Raw genomic sequence first — 26,484 nt, 5'->3', positions numbered from 1 at the left:
CAAATCCAATAAAGGCTCCGGCTGACAAATGTAACAACTCCACTTAGTGTTTTTATCCATCACTTTTAACAACTCCTTTTCCCCTAGATTATCCTGAATGCATTTTTTACAAAAAGCATTAGGGCAGTCATCACAAAAAATTAAATCTCCACCTTGTGCACACCATCTGAAATGTAAAAAACAAACAAAAACATTGAAGCATCATTCTTAGTCAACTATTTAAAGACTTTAAAAAAAGTTAATCAGGAACAAAAATTTATTAATTACAAAAAATGTAATATAACTTAATATAACTAAATATACTTCAACATATATTCTTTTAAATTATTCATGTAATTATAAAAGTAAAAGCAGGAACTTATCCAATATCTCTTAATGAAACATCTTTAAAACTTTAAAATACTGCCCCAAATTAATTGTGGAATGGAAAGAACCAACAAATGAAAAGGATAAAACCAAACTAATGTAACAACTCCTGGGCCTCCCACACATGACCTTGAAAGGCAAGTGAATCAGCAGCAGCTGACACTTCCAGGACTCTCACTAAGGACTGAGAAACTGGTCAGAAAGTGGATCCTTAGCTGGCACTGGGTCCAGGACTCTGTTGCATTGGCCATTTGGAGATCCACATTACCATCCTAAGGCAAGAACGAAGAAGACTAGTACCCGAGGGGGTCGTTCACAGATACAATTCAGCAAAGAGAGCTTACGGTCACTCAGATTTTTAAGAGTTCAGGCCAGAAAACCAGTGATTACACCTCTCCTTAAATCATACCACCTTAGAAAAGCAGAAAACTTACAGATGCCCAGGAACAGCTCAGAACCAACAGAACAAAAACTTGAAGCTTGGAGCAATGCTCTCTTCATTCAGGGCCCAATTTTATTACAAAGGTACAACTCAAGATAGGCTGAAAAAATCAATCAGTAAACAACAAAAAAGCACATGACCTTAAGAAATTACTCTGGTGACAGAGAAGATCAAAACACAAAATCAGAAAATACCAACACAGTCAAAACTTCCACATTCAAGGTCATAAAAAAAAATGTGAATTAGTCTCACACTTCAAAAAGAATCACTGAAAAATGCTTGGAAAAAAGATCCCAACAGGGAAGTAAAGAGGTAGAAGAAAAGTTGGGGAAAATAATGAAAGTGATGCAAGGAAATCATGAAAAAAGTTAATAACTTGGTGGCAAAAATGCATTTATGAGAAAAAAGATTTTAGAAAGCAAAATTGGGAATTTTACTAAAAAAACTGTAAAACAAAAGGTTCACTGAAAAACACAATGCATTGAAAATTGCAATGGGCAAGTGGAAATTCGTGAAAATAATGTGATATTTCTCAATAGAAAATGAAAGTAAGTTTGTTAATTATGAAGCAGACATTTGTGAGCACCTTTGTGGCAAAGAATACAAAGCTCTGCCTTTAGTCCAGTAAATTCTGAGTCCAAATTCAGGCTCACTCACTAGCTATGCATCCCTGAACAAACATTTTACCTGGCTAGTTTTTACGAACCTCACAGGTTGTTGTAAGCTCAGGAAGAAGCCAATCTGGCTCTTATCAGTTATAACAATTCCATTAAGAATATTTTGTTTAGAGAATGATTGTGAGGATGAAAGTCCTTTGTCCATCCCTCAAACCCTGTGCATCTTTAAACAACCTTTAGAGATGCTGATTATCATATCTTTAGACAGGTCCTGGCCCTGGTCTGCCAGGTGTATTATTCCATCCAGTTCCTTGATTCCCCCTACCTTTAAGCTCCCTAACACTTCCTCTCCTCCTTGATCCTCACCCCCTTGAGTTCCTGCCTTTATCCTAGAGATATCCCCAAGGTTATATTTCCCCTATCAAAGATCTGCTTATGATAAAGACCTTTGCCAAGTTTTCTTCCTGACTAAGCCCACCAGGAGGTTCTTCTTTCTCCCTCCTCATAGTGTCTTCTCTCTAATGGTGCCGCCGTCCTCACTCTAACTAACTCTGGTGAATCTACTCAACTGTGTTATGGGCCAGGACTCTGAAACAAGGATTCTTACAAGGTGTTAAGTCAGTGCAATTGACTTAATAGTTCTCTAGTTCAGTCCTCAGCCCTTAATAGAGTTCCACAAGACTCACACCCATGATAATGGAGTATATAACAGCCAGCAAAAGCTGAGACAGATTCATTCCATTGTCCACCTCTGTGCTGGCTGGAGGCTGAAGCACAAACCTTTGGACTCAGATTCATTCATGTCATCTCACAGCGCCTTGGTGGCAGGCTCTCCTCCTTCCTTTCTCCACTGAAACCAAGACTCTGAAAGGCCTCCAGAAAACTAGGCCAACCCCAAGTGAAGGAGATAGGACTTTGAAGGAGACAATGAAGGATTTGGACTTTAACACCTGGCTGTTCTTGTGGTGATTACTGAACTGAAATGAAGGCTGCTCCCAAGACCCCCAGAGACCCCAAGAAAATTAAAATCAAGAACATTACAAAACTCCTCTGTGAATCAAACATACCAATCAATGACACACTTAGGCCTCCTGGCATATTCTTTTCATGGATTCTTCCAAATTCCCTTCCTTTCTAGCGATATGCTTTCCCATCTTTATTCCATATTTGCCACTTCAGGGGCCTGTTTGATCTCTACTTTGTAAACTCTTCTCTTAGGTTAAACCTTCCTTTTGATAGAGAATAGCCGTTGTGAATTTGTCTCATGCTTATTCTGAACCTGTTCTTGCAAAAAGTGACCTCATCACTGACTGTTTGACCCTGGGCAAGTCACTTAATGAATATTTGCTTTGGTTTCTCAACTGTAATAATAACACCTATTTTTCAGGACTATTGTGACTTAGCATCCAGTCCTTATAAACATATCAGGTATCATTATCATCATTAACATAATTGTCATACTATTATTATTAGTGTAAATGTTTCTTTTCCAGATCAATGATGCTAGGGCCCAAATTTCTAAGATATTTGCAAATACTAAATGTTTAATAAATATGTTTTCAATTAAAAATTGTCAAATACACTATCTTATTGAAGCTAAATGGCACAAAGGGCAAAATGTGTCTTGTAGAAGAAAACCAAAAGCACTTAGTGAATTTAGGGAATACTTTGTGTTAATTTTTAATAAAACAAAAGACACATATATAACAGGCTTTGCCTTCATGAAACTTGACTAGAAAAAGCACACACACATTTAAATACAGAATAAATGTGAACTAATATTGAAGGAGAAACTAGAATCCAGATACTGCAAAATAGATTGCCCTCTACCAAGAAACACCTAAGTTTTGAGTGCAAAGTTTGATTTCAAAGACTGGTCTGAGGCAAATGATGGAGAAAATTCAGAAGCTGCTAAATGAAAAAGAAGAACTCCACAGATAGGTCAGCAGGATAGTTCCTTCAAATCTAAGAAAATAGCATTCAATTCCAACAACAGTAAAATAAATAAAATATCAAATATTTTGTTGCTGGGCTGGGCCCTCCTCTTGGGTTGCTATGGAAACAAGGCCTCTCTGTACCCAAGTGGCAAGGGGGAGTCTCTATGTTGATCAGCAAAAGGGTCAAGATCTGGCTGGTGCCTTGTTCTGGGGGTGAGGGGCCTACACTGAGGTCTTCTTTTGAAGAAGGTGATTGCTCACCTGCCTAAGAGATTGTTGTTTAGGGAGAGGGTGGGTCCTCACAGGTGAATTGCCCTAAACTTGGAACTCTGCTTGGCTCCCCGCAGTGAGGTCTGTTTACTACTACTACTACTACTACTACTACTACTACTACTACTACTACTACCTACTACTACTAATAACTATTATTACTACTACTACCTACTATTACTAGTAGTAACTACTACTACTATCACCTATTACTACTACTAGTTACTACTACTACTACTACTACTAGTTACTACTAACTACTACTACTACTACTACTACTACATTTGACACTTGTGTTCCTCTCACCCCAGTGAGACACACCTACTTCAGCTAAACTTTGATGGAAGATAGGTATTTTGAGAAGCAAATTACCAAAGATTTTAGAGCAATGCAAAGGTACAGGGACAGGAAATTTAAGGTGAACTGTAAACTTTAATTAAAATAAAATTTAATAAATTCATGTTCTTAATGCCTGTTTCCACTGCCACAGGGCAGGTCATTGCAGCCAAGTTTGTTCTTTGAAAGGGCATCAGTACCAAAAGCCCCATCCTTGCCCTCAGTGCCATCAATTTGGGCATTGAAAGCTAGACAGTTAGTTGTAACTAACATCTGGACTCTCCTCCAAAACCAGCCACCAACAAGATTCTGTTACCATAGAAACCATCAGTAAGGCCCTTCCCCACCCCACCCCACCTGTGGGGCAGCCTAAGAGCTAAATAAACTCCACACCCCAGGGAGGTGATCAGGGAAAGCAGACCCCCACCACTCCTGTCCCCATCTCACACCCTAAGCCCTGAAAGCCAGCAGCAAGCAGCACCAAAATTTAGGATGGCACAAGACCAGAGCAGAACTATCACATAAAAAAAGCTGAGTCACAAAAAGCAGAAAGGAAATGCGAGGAAAAATAAAAATAAAAAAGTAGGGGGAAAAATTTACTTTCTAAAGATAATGAAAAGTTATTGTAGGAACAGGGAAGATCGAGGTATATTTATAAAAGGACAACAGTATCAAAGTGGTTATATTTGGAGTCTCAAAAAAAGTAATTTGTTCTCAGATCCCTGAAAAAATCTTGGAAGAGCTTAAAAGGTATTTTTAAAAGTGTAAACTAGAAGAGAACAAGTATAAAGGGTTAAATTGAGAGGAAATTAAGGAAGTAAGTACTTAGTTATTGACAAGAGAGGAAGCCAAGAAGGTCAGAGTGAAAAAATGCCAACACACTTGACTTAGGTACATCCCCAAAGGGGAGACAGAAAACCTGGGATGACCAGACTGTCATCCTTCCCGAATCTGTTTCCTGGTCCCTCTGATATGATGCAGCCCTTGCACACGATGTACTAGAGGCCCCACGAGGAGTAGAGACCCCAGTACTTTTCAAGAAATCTCAGGCCAGATTTTGAGTAGATGCTCATCATTTGGGGAAAGGCTGAACAAAGTTGTATATGAAGGTAACGGAATATTGGCATGATATAAAAGATGGTGATCAAGCTGATTTTAGAAAGACCTGGAAAGATTTACAAGAAGTGATGCTGAGTGAAACAACCAGAACCAGGAATGCATTGTACACAGTAACAGCATGAATATGCAATGATCAACTATGAAAGACTTGGTTCTTTTCTGTGGCTCAGTGATCCAAAGTAATCCCAATAGATTTTGGACAGTAAATGCCATCTGCATCCAGAAAAAGAACTATGGAGATTGAATGTAAATCAACACATGCTATGCTCATATCTTTTTTCAGTTTTTTTCCTCTCCCATGGTTTTTCTCTTTTATTCTGATTCTTGTCTCCCAACATGATTCATAAAACAATGTGTATTAAAAATAAATAAATTTATTTTTAAAAATTTCAGAGACAACTGAAATGACTCAACACCACAGAATATGATTGTGGCAGTTATGTTGGAAATTCAGTATGAACTAGACTTTGTATTTTTTGTGTGTTATGGACACCTTTGTGGTACAATGGTGCCTTGAGGCCGAAAATTTATTTTAACTTCTTAAAAAGATTTAATTTTAAACATCAAGTACAATAAATGTATACCTTTCTTCAACGTCTAAGTTCAGAGATGTGCTGAAATTTAATAAAAGGAACCCAGGTTAACAATGTCTGGTAAAATCATGGGCACCTCAAGAAGACCTGAATCCAAATGAAAAATGAAATCATAACAAGTTGAATGCCTCTTTCTCTTCAATGAGAAAACACCTGTAATTATACATTTAAAACTAGTGTACCTCTCATTTTGAATATATGCTATAACTTGACATTTGACCCAAACAATGAAACTTACGAGAAATAAAAAAATAAATTATAAATAAGTAAAACTATTTAAGAGATCCCCAAAAGAGGAATGCTTTCTATTTTGGGAGATATTTACCGCAGGGCCTTGAGGTCTAGTAGAATCATGGCTTATGTCATCACTCGTATATATGTAGCAGCTCTAAAAAAAATTAATATTTAAATCTAAATGTTTTAAATCTGTTAAAATATTAACATCCACAAAGCACAAAATTTAAAATGCTTAAATCCATATGCTATATTTAAACATAAAACTGGGGTGTTAACTTTAGTCACACTGAAAAAATGAAGCATTTTGCAAATGTAATGAACTGCCAACAAAGCAATGACATATCATGGGGAACAGAGGAACAAAATGTCTATGAAGAATTCCCTTTGTTAACTGATAAGCTGATTTTAAAGAAAATTCAAAACATGTTCAAAGGAAAAAAATTGTGTAATTGAGAAATGGAAAATAAACAGCATCCAAGGAAAAAAAGGAAACATTATTAATATAATCAAAAGCAACTTTGGTTGCACTCAACATACTCTATTTGGTGATAGAGTCTGAAAGAGCTCAGATGAACTCCTTTCTCAAAAACTTATTCATTCCTCGGTAAATTAGTAAAATATATCATAATTTGAGCCAAGGTATTGTATCAAAAAGTTTAAGTGTACAACCCTTTAAACTTTAAAGGGCAAGGAAAAGAAGCTATTAAAACATTTTTATTATTTCAATAAACACGATCCCAAAAGGCATATAAAATGTTCTCCTCTCACCAGAAGTAGGAACTATTGAGACCAAAATATTACATATACTGTCAAACATGAACACAACTGAGTTTTTTTTTTTTTAATTAACCATGTTCTTACTAACAAGGAAGGTGAAAATTACCTCACTATGATAGGGTCAAGACACTTTGGGTAGAGAGCTCCACAGGTCACAGTATCTTTAGTTTGTCCTCACGTATACAAAAAACAAGTTTTTAATCAACCAATTTATTAATCAAGTCTGACGTAAGTTCAGCACTTAGTGCATCTCAATTCTAAAGAGAGAATTTCACTTTTGAAATAACATTAAGAATTCATATAAATAAAAAAAAGATGACTTACTCTAAAGGAGTTTGTTTTATTCCCAAACAAAAGACAAATAGTTTCAGATAACAAAATCATCATCTACTTATAACTTAAACCTTACAAATAAAAATTGTGCAGGAGTCTATAAATGAATCCTCATAATTTCATTTGTTAACGCCTACAAAAAGATCTCATGAAGTCTTTCCCCTAAACAAATAAATTATAAACATAGTCTGTTCACAAATAAAAATTTAAAATTCCATACAAACGTGGAAACTGCATTTTTATATCTCAATATCTTATTTGGCAATGTCCATTTGAATTAGGAATTTAAAAGATATATGTATTCAATCATTTTACTGTTACATATTTAAAAAAAGGATGTTTCCAAAATTTACATACTAACACATTTTGTAAACAAGACATCATACATTACCCTCAATTCATTTCTGCCTCCGTTTCCTCATCTTTAAAGTGGGCTAGAAAAGGAAACAGTAAACCACTCCAGAATTCTTCTCAAGAAAGCCCCAATATGGGCACGAAGAGTCAGACACCATTAACATGACAAAAACTTTAAAAGAAGAATAACAGATACTGTGGGAACAATAACCACAATGAAGGAACAGAAACAGATGAACCATTAGTAGGAAAAATAGAAAGCCAGCTGGGGAAGGAAAGCAAGTATAGTTAGAATGGAAAATATTGCAAAGAAAAGAGCAGTTAAAGTGATTAACAATATTTTAAAAAGTTAGAACTCTGGAGAAAAATAACATAGAACTGAATTGCCTCAGTGGCAGGGCTGCAAAAGCAGAACGAATGAGCCCAGGAGAGAGGATGAGATGGGCAAACCAAACCTGACATTCCATAATGAGAACCACCAGCGCCTAAAGAGACTACGGTCCAAGTATATGTCAAGAACAAAGAAGAGGGACCCCAAACCTTTAATCCAAATGAAGGATAACTTGAACAAAGAAGGAATATTCCCATGAGCTGCCAGGCTTTCAAGTTTTGTTGGAAAGAGAATATAAGATCCAAGAAAACATCCCAAAGCATCAGGATGAATTAAAGGGACCCAGTCAGGCCAAACAATTGTTTTTGTGGAGATTCACCCCATGTGACTGCATTGTCATTGTCTAGAAAGCCAAGGCGAGAAGAAGATGATGTGATTCTGAAAAGCAAAATGGTGAAGGACAAGTTAAACAGAATAACTCCATTTCACAGATGAGGGGCAAGAGCAAGAAATTAAACAAGGGGAGGACTGGGTTTCTGACTACTAATCAGAAATTTAAGAAAGGATGGACATTACATCTAAAGGGATAAAGCTTTTATATCTATAAAAAAAAGATATCGGGAATAAATGTTTATATCAGTGAATGGAAAAAGAGAGGAAAAAGTGGAGAGGGGAGAATAAAGGAGGGTTCCCGGCAGGTTAAACAGCAAGGCCAGGGAAGATAGTAAAAAGCGAGGCAGGGAGATAAAAAAAGAGATGAAAAAATAATGAACAGGAGCAGAATTTATTAGAAAACAAAGGCAGGAGCAGTAATCACTTATCCCAGACTAGGTCAAAATCTTGAAAGATATAAAAAACAGAAATCTTATTTAATGCCACAAAAATGTTTATTGTATTGTAAATTTTTATACCCAAAACACATATCTGTACATGTACATATATAAACATAAATATATACATATATACTGCAGCCTGCTTGACTGAATGTGCAAGGGAAGAAGGGTAGAAAAGGATAAAGTAAAAAGTACACAACAGAGAACAAAAGAAAACCTACTAGGAAGCAGACAGACAGTTATGAATACAATGTCCTCTATTATTATATAGGCTTTCTTAAAATGGAATTTATTATTACATATTTTGAACCCTCCCTTACATCCTGATAGGCACATGACATTTTTTTTATTTTTTCTTTTCTTTTTAATATTTAATTTTTAAACAAAACCTTTTTTTTTTTTTTAAAGAAAGGCTTAGACTACATAGCATTTCCACTCCTATTAATGTCTGCTTGCATTTTTCTTTTCCTTCTCAGGTTATTTTTACCTTTTTTCTAAATCCGATTTTCCTTCTGCAGCAAGATAACTGTATAAATATGTATACATATATTGCATTTAACATATTCTTTTACATATTTAACATGTATTGGTCTAACTGCCATCTAGGGGAGGAGGGGAGGAAGGAGGGAGAAGTTGGAACAGAAGGTTTTGCAAGGGTCAATGTTGAAAAATTATCCATGTCTATGTCTTCTAAATAAAAAGGTATAAAAAAGAAAGAAAGAAAGGCTTGGGCTGAACTGAGTACAAGGGATCAAGTCTAAAAAAATAAAACTGTGTAGGGAGAGAGAAAAAAAAGCAATTATTTCATTCAAATGAGAAACAAAAGGAAGAACTGATAAGCTGGGGGGAGTCAGATACTGCAGGAACCTCACTGTTTTTACCAGAAAGGAAAGAAGAAGTCTTAGGGGGCACAAGGAGTAGGAGGGCAAGGTGGCAGAAAGAAGTAAAACAGCAAGCAGCAGAGAGAGGCCAAATAGAGTGAGGAGGAGAGTGGGGGGAATAGGAAGGAGGAAAATACACAAGTATTAATTTACTCATAAGGCAGAAATAGAGAAGAGACTGAAAGTTAAAGTCAACAGCTTGTTGCTTTCAACCAAAATGAGACATATGTGTATGTGTACATCATACCTATCATATAAAAATGGGATATACACAGATAAAATAAAGAGTAGGGGCAGAATATATTATATTAAAAAAATCTGGGGTGTTAATCATGATTTTTTAATATATTTACTAAAGAAAGAGAAACAAAAAGAAAACCCCACAGACAGCAGGGTCACAGAGTTTCAGATACAACTGAACAGCAAATTAAGAAGGGGGAGTAAGGAAAGGGATTAACAAAAGGGATCAACATGAAAGTAAAGGTGAATTCCAAACAGCAGGAACTAAAGCAAACAGAGATTTTTAAAAACTGTAACCTACTTTCTAACAGGTTCAAATAAAACCCAAAACCCTTCATCATCATTGTGGCAAGACTCCCGTTAGTTCAGAATGAAGCAAGCTCCCAAGAAAAAAATTTAACCTCTTTCTAATCACAAACCATCCCGAAATAATTCATGGTGACCAAAATTTCACTAACTTTGATAGTAATAATGAGCTGTAACTTCTGAGAAAGATAGCAAAGTAATTTGCTTACGGTGCTGTATGAAACATTTGAATAGAAAGGTCAACTAAGGAGCCCTTGTCAGGCTGATTATTTCCGGACTGAACACTAGACTGGACAAGAGCCTGTATAGTTAATACCAATTTGCTGGTATTAAAGCAGAGCAGTAGTACGCCACAAACAAGGGTTTTAGGAACATTTTAAATGTTTTAGAATAAAACTGGTACTTATTTATTTGACTTGGAATATTTTAAGGAAGAATTTTGGGAGCAAAGCGAGAAGAATATTGAAGTATTAAACTATTCAAATAAAGTTAGATTGTAAGTTACTCCCCCTTTAGACTGTAATGTTTTTTGAGAGAAAAGGATATTGTTTTATCTTTCCTTGTATCCATAGTGCTTAGCATAACACCTGGTAAATAAGAGGGGCTGAATAAATGTTTATTAATTGACAGTTTGTTTTAGCTTCAGTTACACAGCTTCTTAAGTCCAGTAGTTTTTTATCCTTCCTTGATTCTTCAAAACTTTTGGCCCTTGATTGCTCCCTCTTTCTGAGTATTTCTTCTTTTCTGCCTGTCACCTGAGGCACCATCCGCAAAGGCCCCAAACCTGAATGTCACCATCTCCACTTCACTTGTTCTGGCCACCAACCCCCCACCCCCACCCCAGGGAATAACGTTAACCTGAACACTCCTGGTTGGCTTGCAGAAAAATACCTCTCACCCAGGGTCCTTACACCTCCATCACAGGCACAGGAATTGTCACTCCATTTTTATCTCCATCACAGGAAGAATATACTTTTCCTCCATTCTTTATGGTTATAGAAAGTGTTCAATTTCTTTTTCAGTGTTCTTCCCAATGACAATATTGTAGTCTCTTCATATTAGTGCATATCTTTCAATGATTTTCAACATTCTTTATATTATTTTAGAAAATATACTTTGAAATTAATTTTAAACTAAACTACTTACCAACATGTCTTTTGGAAGTTTTAGTCTCCATTTTGCTTTTGTGCCCAACTTCAGGCTCTTGAAAATCATCTTTGTCTTCCTTCTGCTTTGGTTCTGGTGGTGCAACCACATTACCTACAATTTAATAACAATCATGATGCTAATTATGTGAAAACACTGAATCCACCCTGAATTTCAGAATTAAAAAAAAGTTTTAAAAACCACTGGATAAAATAAAATGAAGGATTCCAAGATGCTAAGGGATTTCATCACAACCTCTTACTTGCAATCTGGAAATTTTCAAAACCAGAACTGTGATATTCAAAATGAAATTCTTTAGAAAAAACCCACAGGAGGAAGGTGGAGCATTAATATTCTGTCTTTGTTCTTCTTCCCATTCTAAAGCCTCAGAGGGAAAAACCATTCCAAAGAGTTAGAATTTCCCACGACCTTTTAGAACCTTAAGCTTTATTCTCCAAGACCAAAGATTTTAGAGTATTACCTGCCCTCTGGCAGAGCTTCAGAGCACTGATAACAAAAATAGAAAATCAAGTCCCTGATCTCAAGAAGCTCTCATTCTCATCAGCCACAGCAACAAAGGTGCCTGTATCTAGAAATCAGAGAGTCATTTAGCTTTTCTCTGCCTCAGTTTCCTCATGTGTAAAATAGGACAGCTGATGTGGGCCTGAAAAAATGCAACAGTTACAGTGTGCTTTTCATACAGGGCTAGGGGTATCAACTGTATATTGGTGAAAATTAAAGCCTTTAGTGCACAATAATCACCAAGAGAAATGAAAGGCCCCAAGGCCAAGAAGTAGATGTGCAAAATGAATAATAAGCAAGCAAAAAAAAAAAAAAGAGAGAGAGAGAGACCAAGAAATAGACAGAGGCAGGAAAATAAGTACAAGAAAAGAGGAGATACTATAACATGAGTATGAAGTGCAGCATAGAGATAAAAATAGAATTAGGATTGAGGTGGAGGGTAGAAGGATAACTATTTGATTTGGCAGATCAAGTGCCCCTGGACACTTTGGTATAAGCATTTAGGTGTATAGGTCTACTACTACAGGAAAATAAGGCCAAAGCTTGAGGAAAAGAGATGAGCAGGAAGTGAGGCACCCCTCCCTCCTGAGGTAAACTAAAAGCTCACCTATACAAATGACGCACCCCAAGGTCAGTGTCTAAATAAACAGAGGGTAGAAAATGAATATTGGAAGCATATACCAAGGTCAAGAGACAAACCAAGAAGTGGCAAAAAAAGGTCAAAAGTTCCCCAGGATAAAAGCCAGCAGCTTTTAACTTAAAATAAAACAAAAATAATCTTTAAAACAACCTCCCTATATCAAAGCCATTTCAAAAATTACTAATTTGCAAGGTAGTTTAAATTAAGGGCCTATAAAACAAAGAGGCTATTAATGACAAATAATGACAAATGATTTTGAGTAAGCCATGTTATTTTTAGTGCCTGTTTCCTAATCTGTACTATCAGGGATTTAGATACATTCTAAAGTCCCTTATGGCTATGAATCTAGTTCTTCTATGACTAAAATTTTATGACAATGAAAAGTAGTTTTATACAAAGAAAACCAAATTTTCTACCCATAACTAGGAGTGTTAACTTTCAAATATGTAAAGCATTATGATACAATATACCTTCTGAGAAGCTTTTTGTCACAAGAACATCTGAATTTTCTTCTGAATGAAATGCATTGATAGATTCATGCACCATCTGTCCATCATCACAGTCCATATGTTCGTTCCTAAAGAAAATTTAAAATCTATGTTTATACTTAAAACAAGTGAAAATTTTCAGAAAACCAGCTTCCTTGGTGAGTGTTAGTAAAGTTGATATGAAAATAGTTTCAAACAATGTTCATAATTCCATACACAACTCAGTATTAACTTGCCTCACTTCATACCTTGTATCTTTCACAAAGATATAGAAGGAGAAAGAGCAGAAGACAGAGATATAAAGACAGCAGTTAGATGGACAACATCCTTGGTGTATTTGTATTTTTAAAATAAATCCATGTACTTTGGTCAGAAACACTAACTAACCTCTCAAGGCATGATGGCTTCAGTTCTTCAGATTGCCCACTACCCTAAAAAGAAAAACCAAATACAAGTGTCAGTGAATTCACGGTTTTTGTTTTTTAGGTGTATACAACTCTTTGTGACCTTCATGTGAGATATTGGAGTGCTTTGCCATTACTTCTCCCACTCATTCTACATGGGAGGACACTAAGACAAACAGGATGAAGTGACTCCCCCAGGATTATGCCATGAGTAAATTTCTGGGGTCAGATTTGAACTCAGGAAGATAAGACTTTCTGAATCCAGGCCATTCTGTACTAAGTCACTTAGTTATCCAAAGGTGTTCTTGTCCATTCATTTTTCAGTTGTGTCAGACTGGTCATGACAGAGTTTACTTCAGTAAATTACAGATCAGAATTTCCAACAGATTTGAGATAAGCACAGGAGATGCAAAAAGTTGGTCCCTGTACTCAAGAAGCTGACCAGCTTATAGCAAGATAACTAGCAAACAGATCAAAAGAAGCTATATAGCGGATAAATGGGAAAAGTTGACAATGGAATTAGGAGGGGCAAGGTAAGGTTCCTGAGAAGGCTGCATTTCAGTTCAGACTTAAAGGAACAGAATCAGTGGCTAGAGATGAGTAAGGAGGGCATTGCAGGGATGGGGAAAAATCAGAGAATGGCCAGAGAAAGGGGTCTTGTTCAGAGAATGGCCAGGAGGCCAGTGTTACTGTATTATATAGGGCAAGGTAAGAAGCATATGGAAAGGCAGAAGAGTGGTAGGTTATGATGGGTTTTGAAACCCAGTTCCAAGCATTTTATACCTGGTCTTGCCACTGGGGTTTATTGATATGGGATGGGCGTGGGGGAGCTAAGGAACAGAGAATGACATCATTGAAATGGTGTTTTAGGAAAATCACTGTAGTGATTGAAAGGTTACTAGAGTGGACTGGGAAAAACTTAAGTCAGGGTATTGCCATAGTCTAGATGTGAAATTATAACCAGGGCCTGTACGAGGCGGGGAGAAAGGGAGTATTTGAGAGGGGTTAAGACGGTAAAATCAATACACTGGGACAACAACTTGGATATGGAGGGTAAGAGACACTGAGAAGTTCAGAATGACTCCTAGGCTGTAAGCCTGAGGGACTAGAAAGATGGTGGATATCCTTGTCAGAAATAAGGAAGATAAGAAAAATAATCTTACACATACCAGGCTTAAGATGTCTCCTTCACATGCAGTTCTGGATGTTTGAAAGGCAGGTGGAGGTAGAAAGTAAGTTTGCACTTTGGTCACATTATAGAATCTATTCTCAGGAAACATGTTTTTGCTGAGTGCCTGAGCTGTTTCCATTTTTTGCTCTTTTTTCATCCATTTCCCAGTCTTTTCCCTATTTCAAGTAGAATTTGGTGCAGGGGAAGCAAATCTATTAACAGAGTAAGTGCAAGGACCCTAAACTTCTTATCTCATATTTGCTGGATCAAAGGAGTTTGCAGCTCTGTCTCCCCCTCCCTCACTCCCTGACCTTTTTTCTCTCTTTCATATTGTTCTTTGTTTCCTTATAAATAAGTTATTAACTGATAATTTTTAATATTACCCTGTATCCAATCCTCTCATATAAAAAAGTTTCTTCTTTGTCCATGCATATATTTATCTTCAGCTTACTAATTTGGCTAATGTAGTAGCCATTCTCGAATGGCTGAATTATTATAGTACTGAAAATAAGCATTTCTGCTGCAACCTAAGTCTTATTTGAAAAAAAAAATTAAAGTTTTATTTTGACTGTATTTTCTGTCATATTTAGACTTCCATTGTTTACAATTTCTTCCTTATGATTGTGAAGGACAACATCATACTCCCGAGTCGCCATTTTTTCATTCAATTAATAATGAATGCCTTATACACTTCATTTTTTAAAAAATCATTTTAATTTAAAAAGCAGACTAATAAAAGAGAAAAAGCAAAAAGAAATATGAAACAAAATAAAACCAAAGAGAACATTGTCATGGAGGATTAAAAATATATACAAAAAATTACCGGTTTAAGAATGTGTATAATGCCCAAAAAGTTATCAAACTGTGCATACCCTTTGATCTAGCAGTGTTTCTACTGGGCTTATACCCCAAGGAGATACTAAAGAAGGGAAAGGGACCAGTATGTGCCAAAATGTTTGTGGCAGCCCTGTTTGTAGTGGCTAGAAGCTAGAAACTGAGTGGATGCCCATCAATTGGAGAATGGTTGGGTAAATTGTGGTATACGAATGTTATGGAATATTATTGTTCTGTAAGAAATGACCAGCAGGAGGAATACAGAGAGGCTTGGAGAGAATTACATGAACTGATGCTAAGTGAAATGAGCAGAACCAGAGATCATTATATACATCAACAACGATAGTGTATGAAGATGTAATCTGATGGAAGTGGATTTCTTTGACAAAGAGACCTAATTCAGTTTCAATTGATCAATGATGGACAGAAGCAGCTACACCCAAAGAAACAAACACTGGGAAATGAATATAAACTGTTTGCATTTTTGTTTTTCTTCCTGGGTTATTTGTACCTTCTGAATCCAATTCTCCCTGTGCAACAAGAGAACTGTTTGGATCTGCACACATACATTGTATCTAGGATATACTAGGACATATTCAACATATATAGGACTGCTTGTCATCTAGGGGAGGGGGTGGAGGGTGGGAGGGAAAAATCGGAACAGAAGTCAGTGCAAGGGATAATGTTGTAAAAAAAAAATTACCCTGGCATGGATTGTCAATAAAAAGTTACTATAATAAAAAAGAAAAAAAAAAAGAAAAAAAAAAGTGTATATACACACACACATATATTAGTAGAAGAAATTATATTAGTAAGTGCCCATCTTTTCTTCACTTCCTTGTAAATTGTTCCTTTGTTCCCTGCTGTGAGCCTTTTTCATTCTTTCCCCCTCTTTTGTTTCCCCAGTTACCCTCAAGCAGGGTATAATTAGGAAAGGATATATTGGCACTTATCAATTATATATTTAAAAGTAAATTTATGTCAATAAACATTTTTATATACACAGGACCAGCGTTTATCAGGAAACATGGATTTTTATTCCACATGGTATGTTGCCTTAATATAATAATAACTGAATAATAATAATAATATAATAATAGTAACCAGGCGTGAGTCTCAGTGGGTTTCCTGTCACAAAAGGCCTTTTTTCGCTGGGGCCAAAGAATTAAGAGCCAGAAACACGCAACCACTGATTAAAATCCCCGGTTCCTTGCCTGGGTCGTTCATTTACATGCATAAAATATTTCAGCACAGGAGCAGAAACGACGAGAATTTGTTCCCGCTTACAACTCATTGACCCCCGAGGAAACCGCACTTACCTTAACGCCGTGGGGGTTCTCCATGGAAAGAGATCACGGACCTCCCGCAGAGTTTATCTAGCGAGAAGAGGAAAGAGCCAAATGAACCCTTCCCATCGCCAATGACGTCACCAAAGGAAACACGCCCACAACGATAGGACATTCACAAGTACCGTCAGTTACACGGCTCAAGAACAAGGAATTCCAATGATATAAAACCCGGGAAAACGCCACAAGCACCGTCCGGGAGAAACACACCAAAGGACACTTTCCCTCCCGGGAAAGACACTCATGGCAATAACTCTCAGTGGTTGGGGCAAAGGTCAAAGCCAAATGAGGCCGAATCCAAGCGGGGAAAGGCGGCCTCACATAACGCGCCGAAAATGAAGGAAACTGCTTCAGAAACGCACACAAAGGACTTATGTTTACTGATTAACTAAAGGAAATGGCAACAAGGGAAAAATAAAAGGAAAGGACATGTCTTTCAAAGGAGAAACATTTACCTCAGGAGCTGGAGCTCAGGAGGCGCCATCTCACTTCTTACTTCTTACAAGACCGGAAGCACCCAGCGAACAACGGAAACGAGCGAAGATGATTGGACGACGAGTAAGCCAATCACCGAAACCGGAAATCAATGGGGAGGCAGATTCTAGAGACCACATCCAGACTCTGGGATGGGGCGTTTCCATAGAAACTGGGCAGAGCTTCCTCTTGGCTCTCCCCGCCCCCACTCCTCACTCTGAGTCCCTCACTGTTTCCTCCCCCACGTCTCTCATTTTCTCCTCTCCTCTTCCTGCCCCTCACCCTCTCTCCCCATTTCCCCCTTTTCCCCTTTTCATCCTTTCTCCGTTTTTTCCTTTTGCCATTATGATGTTTCTGCGTCATTTCCAAACTTTAGTCAAAATCATCATTGATGAGTGTGGAGTGGCGCGCGTTTAACCCATATCCGGTTACTTGTGTCCAGGAAGGAGAGAGGGGGGACGCAGGGAGAAAAATTGGGGACTTGCGAAGGTGAATGTTGAAAACTATCCCTGATTCCGTTTGGGAAAATCAAACACCAGAGTAATCAAAGAACCTTGATGTTGGAAATCACCCCTGACCCTTTGCTCCAAATATTCACATAAGGGCTGCCTTTATTTCCAATCATCCCTTTTTGGTCGCAAACACGGCTGGCCCAGGCAGGACTTTCCCCCTCCCTTCCTCGTTCCACCTTCTTCCCAGCTGCCAGATTCTCTTTTTCTAGAGCTTGCCCAACCATCTCCTAGCGTTCTCATGGCCAAGAAGTGATACGGTCCTGCTCCTAGGGACCGGAGGCTATTTAAAGATCCCCACAACCGGGATTAGGTGCCTATTCTAACGAGTCACTTGGCGCAGGGACATTGTGAACCCACGTGGGGGTTTCCTGTAGAACCTCCTGCAGTCATTGTTCATTTCCTTCTCCCCCTCCTTTTACACGTGAGGCAAAGGAAGTCAACCTGACTAGCCTAGGCTCATTCTCAAGCAGCAGGCTGATAACCTTTTACACTCTGTGTTCAATTTCCTGTCCTCGAACCTTTGCAGAGATGTGAGAAAATTGTCATTCTGTGCCTCAAAATCCCTATTTCCCACCCAAATTTATCTGAAGCACGTCTGCCTCGCTGGGGTGGGAGAGAAGTAAGTGCCAAAAGCAGCAATAGTAGTAGTGGTGGGGGTGGTGGGAGGAGCAGGAGGGGGAGGAGGAGGAGGAGAAGGAGGGGGAGGGGGAGGAATAAAGAGAGCTCACAGCAGGGAGCCAAGCAGGGTTGGAGCCTTGGGCAATTCACCTGTGAAGACCCACTTTGCTCCCAAAACTAAAGTCTCTTAGGCAGGAGAGCATATAACACAGCAAGATATCAATTTAGCAATAATAGGTTTTTAACCACCTTTTTTTTCCTTTTAGTTGTTCAGTTCATAGCATTCAAGTTGCTTGAAAAAAGCTAAATCAGGTTCTACAATCTCAGAGAGAATCCATGCCATAGCACTTTGTTTTTACAGAGTCTCATCATTCAGTAGTAGACCCAAGTGGTAGGATTTTATTTTTCCTTTCTTCAAGGTATTGTAGTTTGGGGAGTTCTTAGAAAGAGTTGGGCTTCCATCTCCTGTTCCCTTAATTTTCCCTTTTATTTTATGAAGAAAACAAAATAATCCTTAAAATTCAGATAAAATATAATCTATTACAAAAATGAGAAGGTGCTTCTAACTTACAATGACATTTCCAATAAGAACACACACACACACACACACACACACACACACACTCACAAAACACACACACAGTTTAAAAGGTTAAAGTACAACTGACCAGCATGTAACTTTAGTTTTTACAACCTCTGAATTTTAGCTAAATGTTCCAATCAAACCTTTTGATTGTTTCCCAAATGACACAGAACTTTTTGTGAGCCAGGAAAGGGTTTAAGTGCCAGTTCTTATTTCAGAGTGTGGCCTTCACCCTGGACTTTTCACTGTCAGTACTCCCCAAACCTCTCTATTGAATTTCTTTCCTTACTGGGAGTGCTGCTAGTGAGATACTTTCCTCTGTGCAATTGTATATAGAAAGCTCTATATACCTGCCAAACTGTCACCTATCACTTAGGGATTAATTGACCTACTTTAATGGTAATTTGCTGACCTTGCTATTAAATAATTTTCCAGAAACCATAAGGCTCAAAAGAATTTTCTTCATTACATATAATAGGTATTGGTGATCATCATTACAATGGAATATTTTACTCGAAATTTGAGCTATAGTAATAACTCTGTAGAAAAGAATTGGAAAAATATCAGCAAAGAAACATACAATAGAAAACAAATCACTCTTTGCAGTGTAATACCTCAGTTTCCCTGAATTATTATGCTCTGAATGGAATTGTTGTGCCCACCCCCCTTCCTTGCCCCATTGGGACTGAGAAAATTCGGGCCTCGAAGCTCTGGCCACTCTCCCTTTCCAAAGGGTCATAAAACTCTTGATGGCTTATTTCAAATGCTTGGGTATCTCTTGCCCTAGAATGGACATCTCCTGACCCCTATCCTGTCAGAACTGAATTATGATCCTTTCCTGAAATTATGGCTCTCCACTCACCCAGTGTTCTGCCCCGTCCCCCTTGCCTTTGTTTTCCTGATACCTGGAGCCCTGTAAAAGTCTCTGGAATTAATTGCTCGAAGCTGAATGCTTTGAGACAAGAGTCCCCCCATTTGGCTAGCTGGCTTCTGCTAGTCCAAACTTTCCACTATTAAAGTATTAAAAACCTAATCTCTGTCAGACTGCAATTGGATATAGTTCATGAACTTAAAGACTACCTTCATAAAGCGAGGTGCATGGAAGAAATTAACTGTTATTTGTATAAATAGGGGAAGAAGTCACAACCAAGCAAAAGGCAGACAGGTTCAAAGGAGACAAAATGAATAGTTTTGGTTACACAAAATTAAAAAACTTTTCTTCCACCAAAATCAATGCCGCTAAAACTGGCAGAGAAATGACAAGTTGGGGGTGGGGATAGCAAACCGTCAATAATATTTTGTTATTTTTTTTAATAGTGAATCATTCTGCAGATACTTTATATAATGTAATTTACCCATGAATGTGTAAAAGGACAGGAGGGAGATAAGAAAGAGACTACTGCCACAGAGGAGGAGCCGGCATATGGGTCAATGTTGGGGACTGGATACAAGGAATCAAGAACAAGAGAAACACAATTCCAGCAAGGACCAGTTACAGGAGAGCCTGGCTGGAACTGAAAGAAAGTGCTCAAAACTTCACAGAGCAAGCTGGATAAAGGATTCTACAGGACAGAGCCTCAGTGCTGAAACACCACAAGTAAAAGGAGAAAGGCCTCCAAGGTGCAAAAGATTGCAGAACAGACTAACAAGTTTCCACAAAGTTGGAGTTGGAGTCCAGCCAGTGACAAATTTAAGAAGCCAAGGATCTATCCCCCAAAGAACTTGAGGAAGAAAGTCCCTCCTCCTTAAAGTCTAAGCCATGAAGTAGCCTCCCAAGAAGTTAAGTCCATTTACTACTCATAGTAAAGTAGGCAAACCCAAATGAATTTAAAACCAAATCTATTTTTACTTTCTTTACTCTACTCCTTTTCTTGCCTTAAGCATTATGACTTAAACTGTTTCTTGTCAGACATGAGCATTTGTTTATTGCATTAATAAGTTAGTCTGGGTTAAATATTCCTGAAGGAAAGAAATTCATTTATGCAAAGTTACTGAAGGCAAGAGAATGCTATTTGCTTCTGTAAGATTTTTGCCTTTCCTCCTATCCCTCATTCCTTCCTTACAGCCAAAAGATCCCAAACTCATAAGTGGGTAATCCGTAGAATTAAAATATTCAGCATGGACTAGATAAGAGAACTGAAAATACTGTTTTTTAAAAACAATAAACATTTATTATGTTTGCATATTTGAAGCTTTCATGGGTTTTGATTGAAACCAAAGACAGATAAGAAAATGAATATGCATTTATTTCAGTCCTTTACCTTTTATTTTACTTTAACAATCCCAGAAACTAATAGGTTATTTTTAAGAATTTCAACTGAGAAACAACTTTCTCAATTAGGCATAGTTTCAAATTGGGGTAATAAAAATAATTTTATTTTAATTAAAGAACCATTATAAAGTTTAGACAGTTGTGGGTATGGCAATATATCCCTAGTCAATATAACATGCTTATATTTTGATTTTTGTCTTAAATTTTCTTCTAAATAAACATGATTGAAAAAGTGAAAAAGAAAAAAGAAAAATCAGATCAAAGGGAAAAAATGAGAAAGAAAAGAAAACAGGCCAACAAATAACATTGAAAAAGGTGAAAATACTGTGCTGTGATCCACAGTCTCCATAATCCTCTATCTGGCAGCTGATAGCTCTTTGAATCACAAGTCTGTTCCAATTGCCTTTAATCACCATAATCACCACATTATTGAAAAGAGCCAGGTCGATCACAGTTGATCAATCACATAATCTTGTTGTTGCTGTACACAGTGTTCTCTTGGTTCTATCAACTTCACTGAGCATCAGTTCATGCAAGTCTCTCCAAGCCTTTCTGAAATCTACCTGCTCATCAGTTCTTATTGAAGAGTAATGTTCCATTACATGCATATCCCATAATTTATTGAGCCATTCCACAACAGATGGGCTTCTCCTCAGTTACCTGGTGTTCCTTGCCACTACAAAAAGGCTGCCACAAACACTTTTGCACATGTAGATCCTTTTCCCTTTTTTATGATCTGTTTGAGATACAGACCCAGGAGAGACAGTGCTGGAACAAAGGGTATTGTGCTTGTTTTTCTTTTCCTCCCTAAAACAAAAGAATACAATTTGTCATAAAACATGACTCTCAAGGATGAGGAGAGGGAGGAATATATCCTATATTCTGGTAATGGAAACTGAAAACATGAGTGCAAAAATTTAGAAAGGGATCAAGAATCTGGCCAGCGATCCTGTCTGCCCCTAACCAACCCTGGTCTGGAGGAAACGAGGTAATCCCTGCTACCCACCTTTGTCTCCCCCAGTGAAGGAGAGTTGAGGCAGAAACTTGTGCATTTTCCTTTCCTCCAGGAGGCTACTACCCTACCCTGAAGAAGCATCCTATAGAGAACCCAAAACCCCTGAGGGCATCCAAGCATCTAGCCAGAAGTTCCTGGGTATTGAGAAGGAAGCATCTTGATCAGAGAGCTGCAGGGATAAAATGAACATGTGGGAGGTTGGGGGGCCTGCCAAAGTCGGAATTTCTCTCCATTGACTCATTCTCTGCTGCAGCTTGTACTCTCAGAAACTTACTTGGAGCATGGAGAACTTAGATAATGAAGCAATATCAATACTAAATATATATGAAACAAGTGGTAGAGCACGGAAAATTCCTAAAGGAGAAGTTAAGAGAGCTGCAAGGCGAAATAGACAGCAAAACTAAAATAGTGGGAGATCTCAACCTTGCTCTCTCAGAACTAGATAAATCAAACCATGAAATAAATAAGAAAGAAGTTAGAGATAAATAGAATACTAGAAAAGTTAGGTATGATAGATCTTTGGAGAAAACTAAATGGAGACAGAAAGGAGTACACTTTCTTCTCAGCAGTTCATGGAACCTATACAAAAACTGACCATCTATTAGGACAGAAGGACCTCAAAATCAAATGTAGAAAGGCAGAAATAGTTAATGCATTTTTTTCAGATCACAATGCAATAAAAATTACATTCAATAAAAAGCCAGGGGAAAATGGACCAAAAAGTAATTGGAAACTAAATAACCTAAAGAATGAATGGGTAAAACAGCAAATCATAAACACAAATAATAATTTCATCCAAGAGAATGAAATGAGAAAACATATCAAAATTTGTGGGATTCAGCCAAATTAGTAATAAGGGGAAATTTTACATCTCTAGAGGCTTACTTGTGTAAAAGAGGGAAAGAGAAGATTGATGAATTAGGCTTGGAACTATAAAAGTTAGAAAAAGAACAAATTAAAAATTCTCAATCAAATACCAAACTTGACATTCTAAAAATAAAATGAGAGATTAATAAAATTGAAAGTGAAAAGTCTATTGAATTAATAAATAAAACTAAGAGTTGGTTTTATGAAAAAAACCAACAAATTAGATAAACCTTTAATTAATTTGATTAGAAAAAGGAAAGAAGAAAATCAAATTGTAAGTCTCAAAAATGAAAAGGGAGAACTTTCTGCCAATGAAGAAGAAATTACAGCAATAATTAGGAGTTATTTTGCCCAACTTTATGTCAATAAATTTGATAACTTAAGTGAAATTGAGGATTACCTACAAAAAAATAGATTGCCTAGAATAACAGAAGAGGAAGTAAGTTAATTAATAATCCCAATTTAGAAAAAGAAATAGAACAAGCTATTAATCAATTCTCTAAGAATAAATCTTCAGGACCAGATGGATTTACATGTTAATTCTACCAAACATTTATAAAACGATTAACTCAAATAATATATAAACTATTTGAAAAAATATGAAATGAAGGAGTCCTACCAAATTCCTTTTATGACACAGACATGGTAATAATACCTAAACCAGATAGAATGAAAACAGAGAAAGAAAATTATAGACCAATCTCTCTAATGAATATTAATGCAAAAATCTTAAAGAAAATATTAGCAAAGAGATTACAGAAAATCATCCCCAAGATAATACACCCTGACTAAGTATGATTTATACTAGGAATGTAGGGCTGGTTCAATATTAGGAAAACTATTATCATAATTAACTATATCAATAACCAAATTAACACAAACCAGATGATTACCTCAATAGATGCAGAAAAAATCTGATAAAATCCAACACCCATTCCTATTAAAAACACCAAAGAGTATAGGAATAAATGGACTTTTCCTTAAAACAGTCAGTAGCATCTATTTAAAACCTCAGCAAATATCATATGTAATGGGGATAAACTGGAACCATTCCCAATAAGATCAGGGGTGAAACAAGGTTGCTACTATCACATTACTATTCGATATTGTATTACAAATGTTAGTTTTGGCAATAAGAAAAGAAGAAGTGATTAAAGAAATTAGAGTAGGTTAAGAGGAAATCAAATTATCATTCTTTGCAGATGATATGATGGTATACTTAGAGAACCCTAGAGAATCAACTAAAAAAACTTGAAATAATCCAAAACTTTAGCAAAGTTGCAGGTTATATAATAAATTCACATAAATCATCAGCATTTTTATATATCACTAACAAAATCCAATAACAAGAGATACAAAGAGAAATTCCATTCAAAATAACTATCAATACGATAAAATATTTAGTAATCTATCTGCCAAGGGAAAGTCAGGAATTATATGAGCAAAACAACAAAACAGTTTACACACAAATAAAGTCAGATCTACATAATTGGAAAAATATCAAGTGCTCTTAGATAGGTCGGGCAAATGTAACAAAGAAGACTATATTACCTAAACTAATCTATTTAATGCTATATCAATACAACTCCCAAGAAAGTTATTTTAAATACCTAGAAAAATTAATGACAAAATTCAACTGGAAGAATGAAAGGTCAATAATTTCAAGGGAATTAATGAAAACAAAAAGCAAATGAAGTTGGCCTAGCTGTATCAGATCAAAAACTATATTATAAAGCAATGGTCACCAAAACCATTTGGTACTGGCTAAGAAATAGACTAGTTGATCAGTAGAATAGGTGAGGCTCACAGAACAAAATAACCAATGACTATAACAATCTAGTATTTGACACACCCAAAGACTCAAATTTTGGGATGAGAATTCTCTATTTGACAAAAACTACTGGGAAAATTGGAAACTGGTATGGCAGAAACTAGACATTGACCCACACCTAACACCATATACCAAAATAGGGTCGAAAGGGGTTCATGTTCTAGACATAAAAAATGATATTATAAACACATTATAAGAACATAAGAGAGTTTCCCTCTCAAATCTGTGGAGGAGGAAGGAATCAGTAACCAAAGAAAAACTAGATATCATTATTGATCACAAAATACATAATTTTGATTACATTAAGTTAAAAAGGTTTTGTACAAACAAAACTAATGTAGACAAGATTAGAAGGGAAGCAATAAACTGGAAAAACATTTTTGCTTTTCAAAGGTTCTGATAAAGGCCTCATTTCTAAAATATATAGAGAAAAGACTCAAATTTATAAGAAATCAAGCCATTCTCCAATTGATAAATGGTCAAAGGATATGAACAGACAACAGACAATTTTCAGATGAAAAAATTGAAACTATTTCTAGTGATGTGACAAGATGCTCCAAATCACTATTGATCAGAGAAATGCAAATTAAGACAACTGAGACACTACTATACATCTGTCAGACTGGCTAAGATGACAGGAAAAGATAATGATGAATGTTGGAGTGGATGTGGGAAAACTGGGACACTGATATATTGTTGGTGGAATTGTGAACAGATCCAACCATTCTGGAGAGCAATTTGGAACTATGCTCAAAAATTATCAAACTGTGCATACCTTTTGACCAATCAGTGTTTTTACTGGGCTTATATCCCAAAGAGATATTAAAAGAGAGAAAGGGACCTGTTTGTGCAAAAATGTTTGTGGCAGCCCTTTTTGTACTGGCTAGAAACTGGAATCTGAATGGATGCCCAACAATTGGAGAATTGCTGAATAAATTATGGTATATGAATGTTATGGAATATTATTATTTTGTAAGAAACGACCAACAGGATGATTTCAGAGAGGTTTGGAGAGACTTACAGGAACTGATGCTGAGTGAAATGAGCAGAACCAGGAGATCATTATACACTTCAACAACAATACCATATGATGATCAATTCTGATGGACGTGGCTCTCTTCAACAATGAGATGAACCAAATCAGTTCCATTTGTTCAATAATGAATAGAACCAGCTACACCCAACAACAGAACTCTGAGAAATGAGTGGGAACCACAACATAGCATTTTCACTTTCTTTTATTGTTTGCTTGCATTTTTGTTTTCCTTCTCAGGATTTTTTTTCCTTTCTCCATCTGATTTTTCTTGTGCAGCAAGATAACTGTATAAGTATGTATACATGTATTGCATTTAACATATTTACCATGTTTTGGACTACTTGCTATCTAGGGGAGAAGGAGGGAAATTTGGAACAGAAGATTTTGCAAGGGTCAATGTTAAAAAAAATTACCCATGCCTATGTTTTGAAAATAAAAGGCTATAATTTAAAAAAAGTAGTCCATTTTGGTGGGTTCTTAAATAAATACATAGGTACCCACTTCACAAGAGTTTCATTAGCACAACTGCTTTTATACTAGCCAATTACCCACCCCCAGTCATCAGGGAGGGTGAAAAGAGTTCATGGGATATTTGAAACCTCTCTTGCTAAATTCTCTAGGTATTCTCGGATCTACTCAGGCTCCACTTTGTGTCCTGGGCACAAACAACATAGACCCCCTGGGTCCCTAAGTCACATGCAATGTACTTTTTCTTCATTCTAAAGTCCTGGTGGGTTGTTCCCCTAAAGGCCT

At 36.8% G+C, this 26,484-nt stretch overlaps 2 long non-coding RNA genes across 3 annotated transcripts; both read right to left on the bottom strand.

Moving 5' to 3' along the window:
- Window positions 1-7,169: 7,169 nt before the first annotated feature.
- LOC116420187 lies at window positions 7,170-12,812 on the bottom strand. Its single transcript, XR_004230468.1, has 3 exons — window positions 12,751-12,812; window positions 11,119-11,232; window positions 7,170-7,189 (listed from the first exon to the last, which is right to left on the bottom strand). It is a non-coding gene; the product is annotated as an uncharacterized LOC116420187 (long non-coding RNA).
- Window positions 12,813-12,822: 10 nt separating this feature from the next.
- On the bottom strand, window positions 12,823-17,447 carry LOC116420186. 2 transcript variants are annotated; one of them, XR_004230467.1, is made up of 3 exons: window positions 16,979-17,447; window positions 16,497-16,553; window positions 12,823-12,857 (listed from the first exon to the last, which is right to left on the bottom strand). It is a non-coding gene; the product is annotated as an uncharacterized LOC116420186 (long non-coding RNA). The 2 variants fall into 2 exon arrangements; XR_004230466.1 differs by lacking the exon at window positions 12,823-12,857 and adding an exon at window positions 13,139-13,199 and having other exon boundaries at window positions 16,979-17,445.
- Window positions 17,448-26,484: the final 9,037 nt, after the last annotated feature.

The sequence above is a fragment of the Sarcophilus harrisii genome, chromosome X (genome assembly GCF_902635505.1).
Source record: "Sarcophilus harrisii chromosome X, mSarHar1.11, whole genome shotgun sequence".
Classification (NCBI taxonomy): Eukaryota; Metazoa; Chordata; class Mammalia; order Dasyuromorphia; family Dasyuridae; genus Sarcophilus; species Sarcophilus harrisii.
The sequence above is the reverse complement of the archived record's forward strand: the minus strand, read 5'-3'. Positions and strand labels throughout refer to the sequence as shown.